Raw genomic sequence first — 12,180 nt, forward strand, 5'->3', positions numbered from 1 at the left:
CCCAGGTGCCCCTACTTCCCTCATTTTAAAGATGAGCAAACTGAGGCCTCTGTGACTCACTTGTGACCACAAACAAATTAGTAAACTGACCTCTTTCGGGGGCTTTTGATGCCTACAATTCTTTTCCACAGGTCCATTTCCCCCTACCCCAATGAAATCCTAGAAGAAAAAGTTTTTAAGATCAGTCAAAACTTACCTTCGCAAGAAAGAGGTGAGTCACGTACCAAAATTTCTCTCCCACCCATCACTTCTTATGTGCTTCATCTTAAAGCGTCACTTTTATTCTGTGAAGGAAAAACAGCCTTTAAGGGTCGGATATTCTTAATTCAGTCAATGTGGAAGGGGGAGGTGAAAAAAGAGCTCTCTGAAGATAATCACAATGAGAACAAAAGCTTTTCCAAATTATGCAATACATTATAATTATGCCATAAAATTGCTCTTCAGCTGGAGGTGTCAATGGAGAGCATTACAGTTTTTAAATAGTTCTGTTCTTGATGGGAATTCACGAATATTTGAAATGTTCATGTGTGTGCACACAAATTTTGGCAAACCATGGGGCTATAAGTATTCATCCAGAGCTCTGGTATCCTTCCCATCCCCACTCCCCAATTAAAAACAAAAGAGAAAAAGCAAAAAAAGAAAAAAAAAAGAAAGAAACTATCTAGATGTACAGGCAGGCATTGCCCTTATGGTGGGTTCCTTGAAGGAAAAGAATGTAACTCTCAATTCAACACATCTGAAGATCTCCAGGGCTTCCCAAAGCTATTTGGTTTGAATTTATTTGCCCTAAGCTGTCTGTCCACCTGCAGACAAAGCCAACTGAAGAACAGCAGTTGAGTATGTTCTGTAAGTGAATGGAAAAGAGTTCTAGCAGCAAAGGGATCGATGTATGAGAAAGTACAAAGTATTGATGTTCGTTCGTTCGCTAAGTAGCTCTCTGAGCTCAGCTCCATGCTGGACACTTTGGTCAGTACAACAAAGTAAAGACTTCTTGCGTGCCTATAACAAGAGAGTCATGATTTACAAAGACACTATTTTGAAGGGCTTCTCTGAGTTTCAAATTCTTACTTTAAGATCTCCCACTTTTTCTCTTCCTTGCCTACGGCTTAACTGAATCAACTGTTTTTTGTTGTTCATGTTTTTGTTCTTATATATCAATGGTACCCAACCTGGCCTCACATTAGAGTCTCCTGGGGAATTTTAACTCCCTCCCCCAACTAATACCAATTGAATCAGGATCTCTAAGTCTGGACATCCATATTTAGAAAAGCTCCCTCCATGTGTGTAATGGGCAGCCATGAGTGAGAACCCCTCTTGTTATAAATAGTACATAACAAGATCATTCTGTAGAAACTTTAGTTAAAATCAGTTTTGCCTATTAATTTAGTCAAAAGTTCTGGATATGATGTGTGAACAGGACTTGTATGGGACATGAAACTAATGGTGCCTATTCCAAGACCTATAAATGTCAGTGGATGAATCTAGGGCCCATAGAGAATCCCAGAATTTAGTTACTTCAAGTCTGAGGCCATTTTCTGTTATGGACAGTGCAATTTGACTTGTCTGTAGCCAGTCCTACATTTCTACTTCATTATGTGGTTTTCTAATACAGTCTTTTGTCAAAGTCTTTTTCTAGACTGACTATAAGCTCTTTCCTTTCACAATGGTCCTGGAACTCTTTTTGCAAAATAGGCATGCTCTAGCCAGATATATCTGCTAATAGATAGAATGGATCTCTTCCTAGTATCTTGGTTTTAGAACTAGATTGGCAATGTTTTGCTTCCAGAAGAGGAGTATAGCTCATGTGCTATCATTCGCTGCTGTCAGTAGTATTTCTCTCTCCACCTTGACCCTGCAGATGAGTCTGCACTGAGTGTGGAGTGTAAGACTCTGAGATCAGGTGGGGACAGAGAACAAGGAAGCCAGTGATGAGGGACCAGGGGCAGCAGCATGGAATGATGACCCATGGATAGCATTTTGTGTGTGAGTGGCCACGGAAATCTGGATTTTAAATACTTAAACTAGAATCTTTCTTTGGAATATAATATTTTTACATATATATTTCTACATACACATACACACAAATATGTGTGTGTGTTATATATAATTAGATTATAAATTTCTTGGAAAAATACATCAGGGTTCTTGATCACACTCAACAAAAACTAATGCTAACTTAAAAAAATAACAAATTTTTGGAAAGATACTGGGCACATCAGAGAAATGACAGAAAGGATGGGAGCCAGGCTCAGAAAATACAAGCAAGGCATGCTATCTATGCTGCTTTGCTGATGCCATCACGTTTAGACCCTTGCTATCACCACTGCTGGCACCATTGCCATGGGACACTCACCATTATGTTTCCTGCTGAGCTTTGGGTAATCCAACACGTGACTATCCCCAGTTGTGCCATCAGGAGTAGGAGCCTTTGCGGAAGTCACATCAGAATCGGGAGCATCAGGAGAAACAGACAACAGATTGCCAGTTCTTTGAACAGGAGGGACATGCCACGTCCACCTCTCCACTACAACACTGCCTGGCATAAGATGGTGCTCTGTAAATACTGGTGAATTTCAAAAATGAAACAAAATGAAGTAGCGTGACACGTCATGACAAGATGACATTGATGACAGAGCATACCATACAGGCAACAAATGATGAGCAGACTGTTATCACAGAATAATTTCTATGGAAGAATTTGAGTCCTAACTCTACAACTTAGGAGTTTCAGACAATGGGTAATCATTTACTTCATCTAGGCCTCCATTTCTCCTCAGTAAAAGAAGCATAATAACTACCTTGCCCCTGTCGTAGGGTTGTTTCAGTACTAGATAAGTGCTTTGAAAGTACACATGCCATACTTTATGACTCTGTGGAGTATAAATAATTTCCTACTAAAAGTACAAATTAAAGATACTCAAGCAACCCCCCCCCCCCCCACACACACACACACTTCATAGTCTCAACCTAGGAAGACATTGCCTGTCTTAGGTTAGTCTACATGCCGATTAAGTTCTAACTTAGTGATGCAATGGGGATTTCTTGGGGAAGGTGCTTAGGTTGAAGTGGGCACCATGAAAGGAGAAGAGTGAGTAAAAACTGGGGAGATTTACAAGAAGCTTTATTTCCCAGGGCATCTGGATAAATTTAATTCTTTCATACATGCTACAACCCAGGCCTCAACTAAGACATTCAACCTGATTGCTTGACTTTGGCAGAAATCTGGCACTTAGGGGAAAATAATTTTGTGCGTGTATTATATTTGAGAGGCGATAAAAGTCCTGTACTGGGACTCATTGAAGACAGAATATTTCTTGTACATGGGTATTTTCCTATCCAGCACCTTAAATAATTTCTAGCACATAATAAGCATGTAGTAAATGCTGCTGAACTAACCAATTTAATGAGTGGGTTAATTCATTAATATGAATAAAGAATCGTGTACATATAATACATATAGTATAGTATAGTATCATTTCCTTAGCCGAAACTACCAGTGTGTTGTGTAAGTAAGCACATGGAAACTGTAAAAGAATGAACTAATACATGAAGGATAAATAAGAAAACAAAGATCAAAGGAGCTCCTATCCCACCTCTACCCCTACCCTCTTCAATCCAGTCTAAAATGCCTCTCTGAGCTACCACTTACATTCCTGTGCATTAAATCATCTCTAAACACTGACTTAAAAAGAAACAATATTCTCCTCATCTCACCTCTTCATGAGAAGAAACTTAAGCACTGCCCATTTTGCCTAGGGTTATAAGAGCAGAAGAATGAAGAATATTTGCAAAAGATAGGAAATTCGTTATGACATCCTGCATTTGTATTATACCTTATACCTTTTTTGAATAGACTTTCTTTTTTAGAACAGTTTTAGATTCACTGCAAGAGTCAGGGGAAAGTACAGAGATTTCCCATATATCCCTCCCCCGACACATGCATAGTCTCACCATGTTCAGCATCCCCCACCTGACTGGTGCATTTGTTACAATTGATGAACCTACACTGACACATGATTATCACCCAAAGGCCATGGTTTCCATTAGGATTCACTCTCGGTGTTATACATTTTTTGGTTTGGGACAAAAGTATATTTGTACAGAAATGGATACCTTATACTTTTTCAAAGTATGTTTACTACACCATCTCTCAACAATCCTCAAAACCAGCTTATAAAGTGAGTAGGAATTTTTGTCTACATTGAAATATACAGACCAGTGAATTGACCTATCCATCATTATGCATGGAAAGAGCCAAGACAGGACTCTGTGTCACCATGGTGAGGGGTCTTTTAATCCCCGTCAGTCATTGTCTATAGTTTTGTTGTATACACAAAGTGTCCAGGTGAGTCTGCCTTCAATCACCACACCAGATATGAAAGTGCTCAGTTAGACACCAATGCTGAGACTCAGGCCAAGAAGAGCTACGTATAAATAGACCACATAGAAAGTGCTATTTCTGAATTGCTATTCTGGGGAGAGAAGTTAAACACAATGTAATTTCCCCGGTTGTTTTGCTTTTTTTTTTTTTTTTTTTTGTAAACTTCATCAGGTAAGATATTTCATACCACAGAAAGAGCTGGGAGTACAGGGGAGAAAGAAAGAGGGGAGATTGACAGAGTATAAGAATAGAACATTCTAATTAAAAGCTATAAAGCGAGGATCTTGCAAGGCTTTTAAGGGGGAGTACGCTTCCTTGAAAAGAGATCTAAATTGAAAAATTCAGAGGGAAACAATAGATGTTGGCGTAGGGACTTGACTTGTTTCTTGTGCTTTGCTTACATACATCATACTAGAAATGCAGCCACTCAGATAATCTTAGGACCCTAGCTTCCCCTTGACTCAAGCCTCATGAAAAAGGTGACACAGATAAAGAAGGAAAGAGCTAATGCATGTCACCAATCCATCATCAGAGACTGACAGCATCTTGACCTCCAAGGGGTTACCAACAATTTGAGAAGTTAGAGAGAGCCACACATGAAACAGAACAATTAAAGCCAATCAGTAGTCAAGTGCCTTGAAATATAGAGAGGGCCAAAGTTCTCTGATAGGGGGTACATACACTTGAAGGCAGGGGTGACACCGGGATCTTCACCCTGACCGTATGTCAGATAGTCATGGTCCTGAAGGAAGAATGGAATTCTCCCAGGGAGGGAGAGTTGACCGTGGCTGCCTCGCTTTCCAATAACTGTGACAAATGGACTTCTGTGTCCCTACTTGAATGGATGTATCAACTATTTAGTAAAGACTAGATAATATAGCTCCTACAAAGTGGGCAAATGCCATGAAATATTCTTTTTGTAAACTATCCATGGGTTGAAAATACTATCAGTAACGTTAGTACAAATTAAGTGCAGGAAGATGGCAGGGCTGCTATTTCCACCTCTCCTGGTACAAAGCTCTTCATCAGCTTCAATGTGAGATAAGCTTCACAATGATCTTTTCAGATCTGGCAACAAATTGTTGAAATTATCAACACATAAAAAGTATTTGAAATCTCAGTTTACATCCACTACTATTAACAATTAACCCTATCCCTACGTAAATATTTATCCCGGAGATATAAGCTGATGAGAACCTGAAGACATCACAATTAGCATGATATTTGTAAACATTGTTTACTTCATTTTTATCTCCTCTCTTGAAATTTCTCTCGTTTGTGGGGGCGTCTCGTTGGCTCAGTTGGTTAAGCATCTGACTCTTGATTTCGGTTCAGGTCATGGGATTGAGCCCTGCTTCAGGCTGCATGCTGACAGCACAGAGCCTGCTTAAGACTTTCTCTACCCCTCTCTCTCTGCCCCTGCCCTGCTCACACTTGCTCACTCTCACTCTCTCTCTCTCAAAAATAAAATAAAATGTCTCATTTCTATAAAATGTTTTAGAGCATTTACATGTATATAGTGTCAAGAATCAGTAAATGGATGTATCAGGAGCTACACTCAGAAACACTCTGTTAGTAGGGATATGCAGTCAGAAAAGCAGAGATCGCTGGTATAATAGTGAAGCTGCAGAAACTCAGAGAAGATAAATCAATAGAAGCCAAGGTCATAGAGAGTTTCACAGAATTGGTATTTGAAGGATGGGGACGCATAAAGAAGGTAAGTCCAGATAAGGAAAAAATGTCAACAGGGACATAAGAAAAGAATGTGAGCTAGAAGATGAGACTGATTTGAGGCTGACACTGAAGAGGAACCAAAGCACGATAGTTTGGTTTGGGATATACCTGCCTCCTAGTAACAGGAAGTCAGAAAATCTAGATCTTTTTAAAATTTTTTTTATGTTTATTTATTTTTGACAGAGAGAGAGAGAGAGAGAGAGAGAGAGAGAGAGAGAGAGAGAAAGCATGAGCGGGGGAGGGGCAGAGAGAGAGGGAGACACAGAATCTGAAACAGGCTCCAGGCTCTGAGCTGTCAGCACAGAGCCCAACGTGGGGCTCGAACTCGCAAACCGCGAGATCATGAGCCGAAGTCGGACGCTCAACCGACTGAGCTACCCAGGTGCCCCGAAAAATCTAGATTTTTAATTCCAGCTTCACCCCACATTCTCTCCCTCATCTCTGTCTGTCGTTCCACAACCTCAGCTGCCTCCTATAAAGATCACCCCCTTAGACATGTCTTGATCTCTAGGCTGGTTTTGCCAGGTGCCTTTTGGTTATCTCCTTGAATCACTGTCGCTCCCCAAATTCCAGAAGTTCAAAAACTTTCATCAGCTTGAAAGTACCTCTTCACCAACCTCAATCTTCAAAGATCCTTCCTCTTTGCATTGCAGTCAAGTAAAGGGATCAGGCGAACTAATAACTATTTATTGTTCCAAAAGCTACACTTTACATCTTTTTTAAGGAACTAAAAGCAATTATTTATTCAACAAGTATTAAGTACCATGTGCCAGGCACTAATAAAGGTACTCAGGATACATCAGTGAAAAAAACACACAATGCTCTCTGACATACAGGAGCAAAACATCTGCTTTTAAGAAGGTAAATAAATACACCTATAGGTAAGGTAAAATTTCAAGTCCACCAATTAACTGATCTTTGAGACGTACTTAGGTGACATTTAGCAGGAACATCTTTTACCTTACAGCGGCAATATGCTGGGTTTTCTGGCATCAAACCGATCTGGGTTCAAATCTTAGCTCTATCAACTAACAAGCTTATCCTCTTTAGACAAGTCACCTCCAGTCTGTTTTCTCATCTGCAAAGTGGACATAAAAATACAAAATTGCGTTATTGGAGGTTTCTATGAAATAAAATCTGTAAGTCCTTTACACACAGTTGGTGCTCAATAAATGCTAGTTTCTTTTTCTTTAGTAAGTATGCTCCTATTGGTTTCATGCGGAAATGGTATGTATGTGTGGATGCCATACAAACAAATCAAATTTAAAGGACAACTTGGGATGCGGGCACTGAGGGAAGAAGCCCTACCCAACCACTGCTGCCTCTTCTAACGAAGCTTCTCAACTTCCCAATCAGAATTCATTTTCCTGGACCCACGGTATTGTTTCTAGACCACAGGAATTTTTACTGTGGTGATCTCTGTATCTCCCCCTCTACAATTCTTAAAGACGCTGTCTTGTGCTTCATGTCCCCTTCACCCAATACGGTGCCAAGCACAAACATAGGCCTGGTTGAATTCAGATAGCAACTCAACACATTAGTGAAATATCCTGTTCACTGTACCCCAGTAAGACATTGTATATGACTAGAGGAAAGAATCGTGGGATGGGTTCTGTATTAGTCAGCGTGGGTTGTCATAACAAAATACCTGAGACTTAAACATGGCTGTTCCTCTGCATGCAGAGTTCTTCCTTTTAAAAGGACACCGGTCCTACAGGATTAGGGTCTCACCCTTATGACCTCATTTGACCTTATTTACCTCCTTAAAGGCCCCATCTCCAGTTACAGCCACGTTGAGAGTCAATGCTTTAACATATGAATGGGCAGGGGGGGTGTGGAAAGATACCATACAATTAGGTCCATAACAGGTCCCTAGCTTTATTTTTTGTCTACAAAGAGAAAGATTAATTAAAGAAAATAGGTGTTTTTAGTCCTTGATCTTATGAAGCTCACATCTGTCTCCATCTCTCAAGACTTGAAGGCAGAGCTAGAAATGAAGAGAAAGGAAATAGTGGGGACCCCCTGATTCCACCAACATGTAAATTATGTCACCAAGATGGAAAAACACATTAATCAGGGAATTAGAAATTCAGCATTAAACGCCAACCAGGCCAGTGACTTACAATGCACTAATCTCATGCAATGCATCTAACCTCTTTTACCTAATTTTCTAATCTATAAAATGAGGTTAAGACTTCCTGCTGCAAAAAATGATGATTCTGTGATTCAAAAATAAACAAGGCAATATTTTCCATTTTAAATAATCTCCTTTCCCCTAATTAATGTCAGCACCCTACCTTTGAAAACATATCTGATCTTGGTTATTTTTTTATTGTTTAATGCTTGGGATGCATTTGCTCCCCAAACACAGGCAATCCCTTTGTGTTTACTTTTGCCTCTTGGCCATATCTGGTATCTGGGTAGAAATTGCTGCTCTTGTCCCAGAGCAATTAAGAAGCTGCATCTCTGATTTCTTGTCAGAGGAAAAAAAAAATACAGCTCCCCTGTGTCTCCTATTTGAACCTCACCTACCTGAAAATGTGTCTTTCTGGGCCCTCCCTGCCTCAAAGCTCAATGTCAAGCTCCTTTCTGTCCCTGGATATAATTTGAATCTACTTTGCAACAACAAGCCAACGTCAAAAAGATAGTCACGAGTCCTGTTCACCAAGCTTTCCACCTCTCTACTTGACTTTCGGGTACGTTGCAGAATTGCACTTTCTGGTCACTTTGAGATTGGGTAGGGCCATGAAACTGGTTCTAGCCAATGAGGCAAAGTGACGCGTGTCACATCTAGGATCATCATTTAGTTGTAAGCCTGTTCACAGCACTCTTCCTCTACCTTGGTGGCTAGCAGTGTTTCAGACCGCAACTTCTCTGTCAGACTGGATCAGGAGCCAGGGTGCAGAGCAGTCTTCCCAGACCCTCAAAATCCCCCTTCACCAACCCAGGTTGGATGTGTAGTAAGAGTGAGAAATAAACTTCTGTTGGGTAAAGCCACCAACATTTAGTCTATCCTAACCGATAAAGACAGCTACATTTCTGCCCCTTCCCAACATTCTTAGAGTCTCCTGAAGGATAGTCTCTCCACCTTAGACACCACAGTCCCAAACGTGGTTGTTCAAGCATACACAACTACATTTTACCAGAGAAAATAGGCTCCGAAGTTCAAGAAAAACATAGATATTCATATACTTCAGTTTTCTGGATCCAAATTTAAAGTGGTAAATTGTTCCATAATTTGAGGGCCCTTGTTCTAAACCTGTGTTGTCCAACATGGTAGCTACTAGTCACGTGTGCTATTGAGTGTTTGAAACGTAAGCAGTTAATGCAACTGAGGAATTTTCTATTTAATCTAATTTTAATTAATTCAACATTAAAATTAGTAAAATATCTCAAATACTACTTACATTGATTATGTGTTAGTAATTATTTTGTATATTTTGAGCTAACTAAAATATGTTACTAAAATTAATTTTACCTACTTCAAACGTTTTTAAACATGGCCACTAGACAATTTAAACTTCTATACGTAGCTCACATTGTATTTCTTTTGAATGGAGCTGGTCTGGAACCTTATCCTCAGGGTTGCAATTCTTTATTCAAATCCTGCTTGGTCTTCCAGTGCCATGCAGAACTATGCTGTCAACTTCTTTTAGTTTCTAGAGGAGCAAGTTTTCCCCTTGTGGCCCCAGAAATCCCTACTTGGCTAGGGATTAAAAGGAGTGTTTCCCCTGCTTTACCAAGTCCTGAAGAACTCCTCTCTAAGAATTCTCTGTGGTTCTCCTCTCAGAGGCCCACCCTCCAGTCCTGCTAATGAGTCCTTCCCCAGCTCTTTTTTGGAGGGCTGCACTATGGTTTCCTGTTTTCCTGTGTGTCCTTTTCTCAGAACCACCACCCAGATTATCCTGCTCAGACATTATCTGACTCTATCGCTTTGAGACATTGCCATAATCTTCTCCTTAAACAAGGAAGTTACAGACCCCTGTATTTATGTATGTTTTAATACTGGGCTTCTTGTGTAGTGTGGGTAGGGGAGAGTGCCTGTCAGCTCACCATCAGGTTTTAGGAAGGAGGAGCATTTATTCTCAGCTTCTTATGAAGAGATTTGACTTAATCTACTGTTTTCCTTAGATGAGTCTCAGAAAATAGGTTTTTCTGTTGGATCACCTTGACATTCAATGACATCATTTCTGTATCTATCCACAGATTTCTCCTGAAGCTCTTACGGTCTCCTGCTCTTCATAGTGAGAATTTAAAGGATCTTGGATGGTTTGAAGTCAGGTCGTTACAGCAAGCTTACAGAATCTGTCAGAGCCTAGGGAGAAGCTAGCATGTAGAGACCTGGACCCGTTCTATTACGCTCCTTTGCATCAGATATTTATCTGGCCTTTTGTGCTTGGTTCCCTTTCAGAGCTGTCCCTCTGAATGTCAAATAACTGACCCAGTCTCACATTCTTCAACACTAGGTAGAAAGGTACCCCCACCATGGCCTATCACCTACCAAAGGCCCACTGGAGGTGGTTATCATTTTTTGGAGCCTGCAAAGATCAAACAGTTCTTCTACAGTTGCTCAGACAGCCACAGAAAAACTCCACCCCCCTCCCCAACCTAACTTCCTGACCCCAAAACCCAGAGTCTAATCACTGAACCAATAGGTTTAAAGTTGGGGTTTTGACAGCTACAGAAAGCCAAGTTGCAAGAAAGTGGCTCCCAGATGGGGACAGAGGAGAATGCACAAGAGGGCCTGTAGATTTACTTACTTACTTTCAATCTGCCAGTTCTTCTCATCAGCATGTTGCTTTGCATACATTTTCAGTTTGAGTACCTTCTCATTCGAACCCTTGAAGCTAATTAGTTTCAGGGATTAAAGCCAATGAGTTGTGGATTTTGTGAATTAATCAGCAAGGCAAGTCCTGAGTGCACCTTGCGTGGTCTCTGTTTCAAACTGAGGGGCCCAGAATACAGAGGCTGATGGAGGGCAGAGATTCAGATCCAAATACATTGCACTGAGTTTAGGGCCAAATAAAATGTTGAATGTGAAAAGTAAGCAAATGAAATGGATGAATGTCTTTATGTGAAGAGGTATCGCCAGGCTTCTGACCTGAGCTCAGTGATGGAACTTCATACTATGTAAACCTCAAGGCTTAAAGGCTAAAGCTACCCAGCGTGCCATGGATAGAGGGGTTTGATGGCATAGGCCCTGGTCCTTGCCATCTAAGTGAAAGTTTCGCTGTTTTATGCATGTTTTAAATGTGTTTAGGGCTGTAGACTGCTGTGTTTTTGCATGCGTGTGTGGCCATTCATAGGATTTTAGAATCCACAGCACTCTCTACCCGTACTGTCTCCTATTCGTGAATTACTGATGCCTGAAATGCCCCCACTAAGTAATTTGTCTTAAGGTTAAGAGTATCCATAGAAGGAATGATACATTAGAGCTCATTCATCATCCCTAGAACAGATGACCCTATATCTTTCTATGCCATGATGCAAATGCATTTTATCAAGCCCTTTCTAGGAGCTACTTTGAGAGAAGAAAGAACAGAGGTTTGAGGTACCTGGGGAAGTATTTAGAGAGAGAAAATGGTGCTGCAAGTTCCCCTGCCATCTCTTCACAGAGACAGCTCCGGGTGGAGTTGAGAACTAGAGGGGCAGGAAGACAGGGTAGAAAGGGAATTGGGCATGTGGGGAGGACCCCCAGTTCTGCTTTCTCTTTCCTGGCCTTCACTTCAGCTTGCTTATTGCTGAAGCGTTGAGGCCAGGCTAGGGAAGGTTATCTTTGTCACCTGAAGGGGAAGGAGGTGTGGTTTTATTTTAACTTCAGCTTCCTTTGTTATCTGAGTGCAGCTCTCATGAGTGTGTTCACTTGCTTTGCCCATTGGAGCTGAGTAGTTACTACCTGAACCCATAGATTTCAGCAGAGAGAGGAAAAAACTATCCCTTTGAAGAGAACGTGGGTGAAAGAGAAAGCCACATTAAACAACCAGCAAGTGTTAAATTTGGGCTTGCTCCTATTTGTAAGAGGTTTAAAAATACCCTGGGCCATTTTCTGCTTTTGCACTTTTTTA

This window comes from Panthera leo, chromosome B3, assembly GCF_018350215.1.
Source record: "Panthera leo isolate Ple1 chromosome B3, P.leo_Ple1_pat1.1, whole genome shotgun sequence".
NCBI classification, from domain to species: domain Eukaryota; kingdom Metazoa; phylum Chordata; class Mammalia; order Carnivora; family Felidae; genus Panthera; species Panthera leo.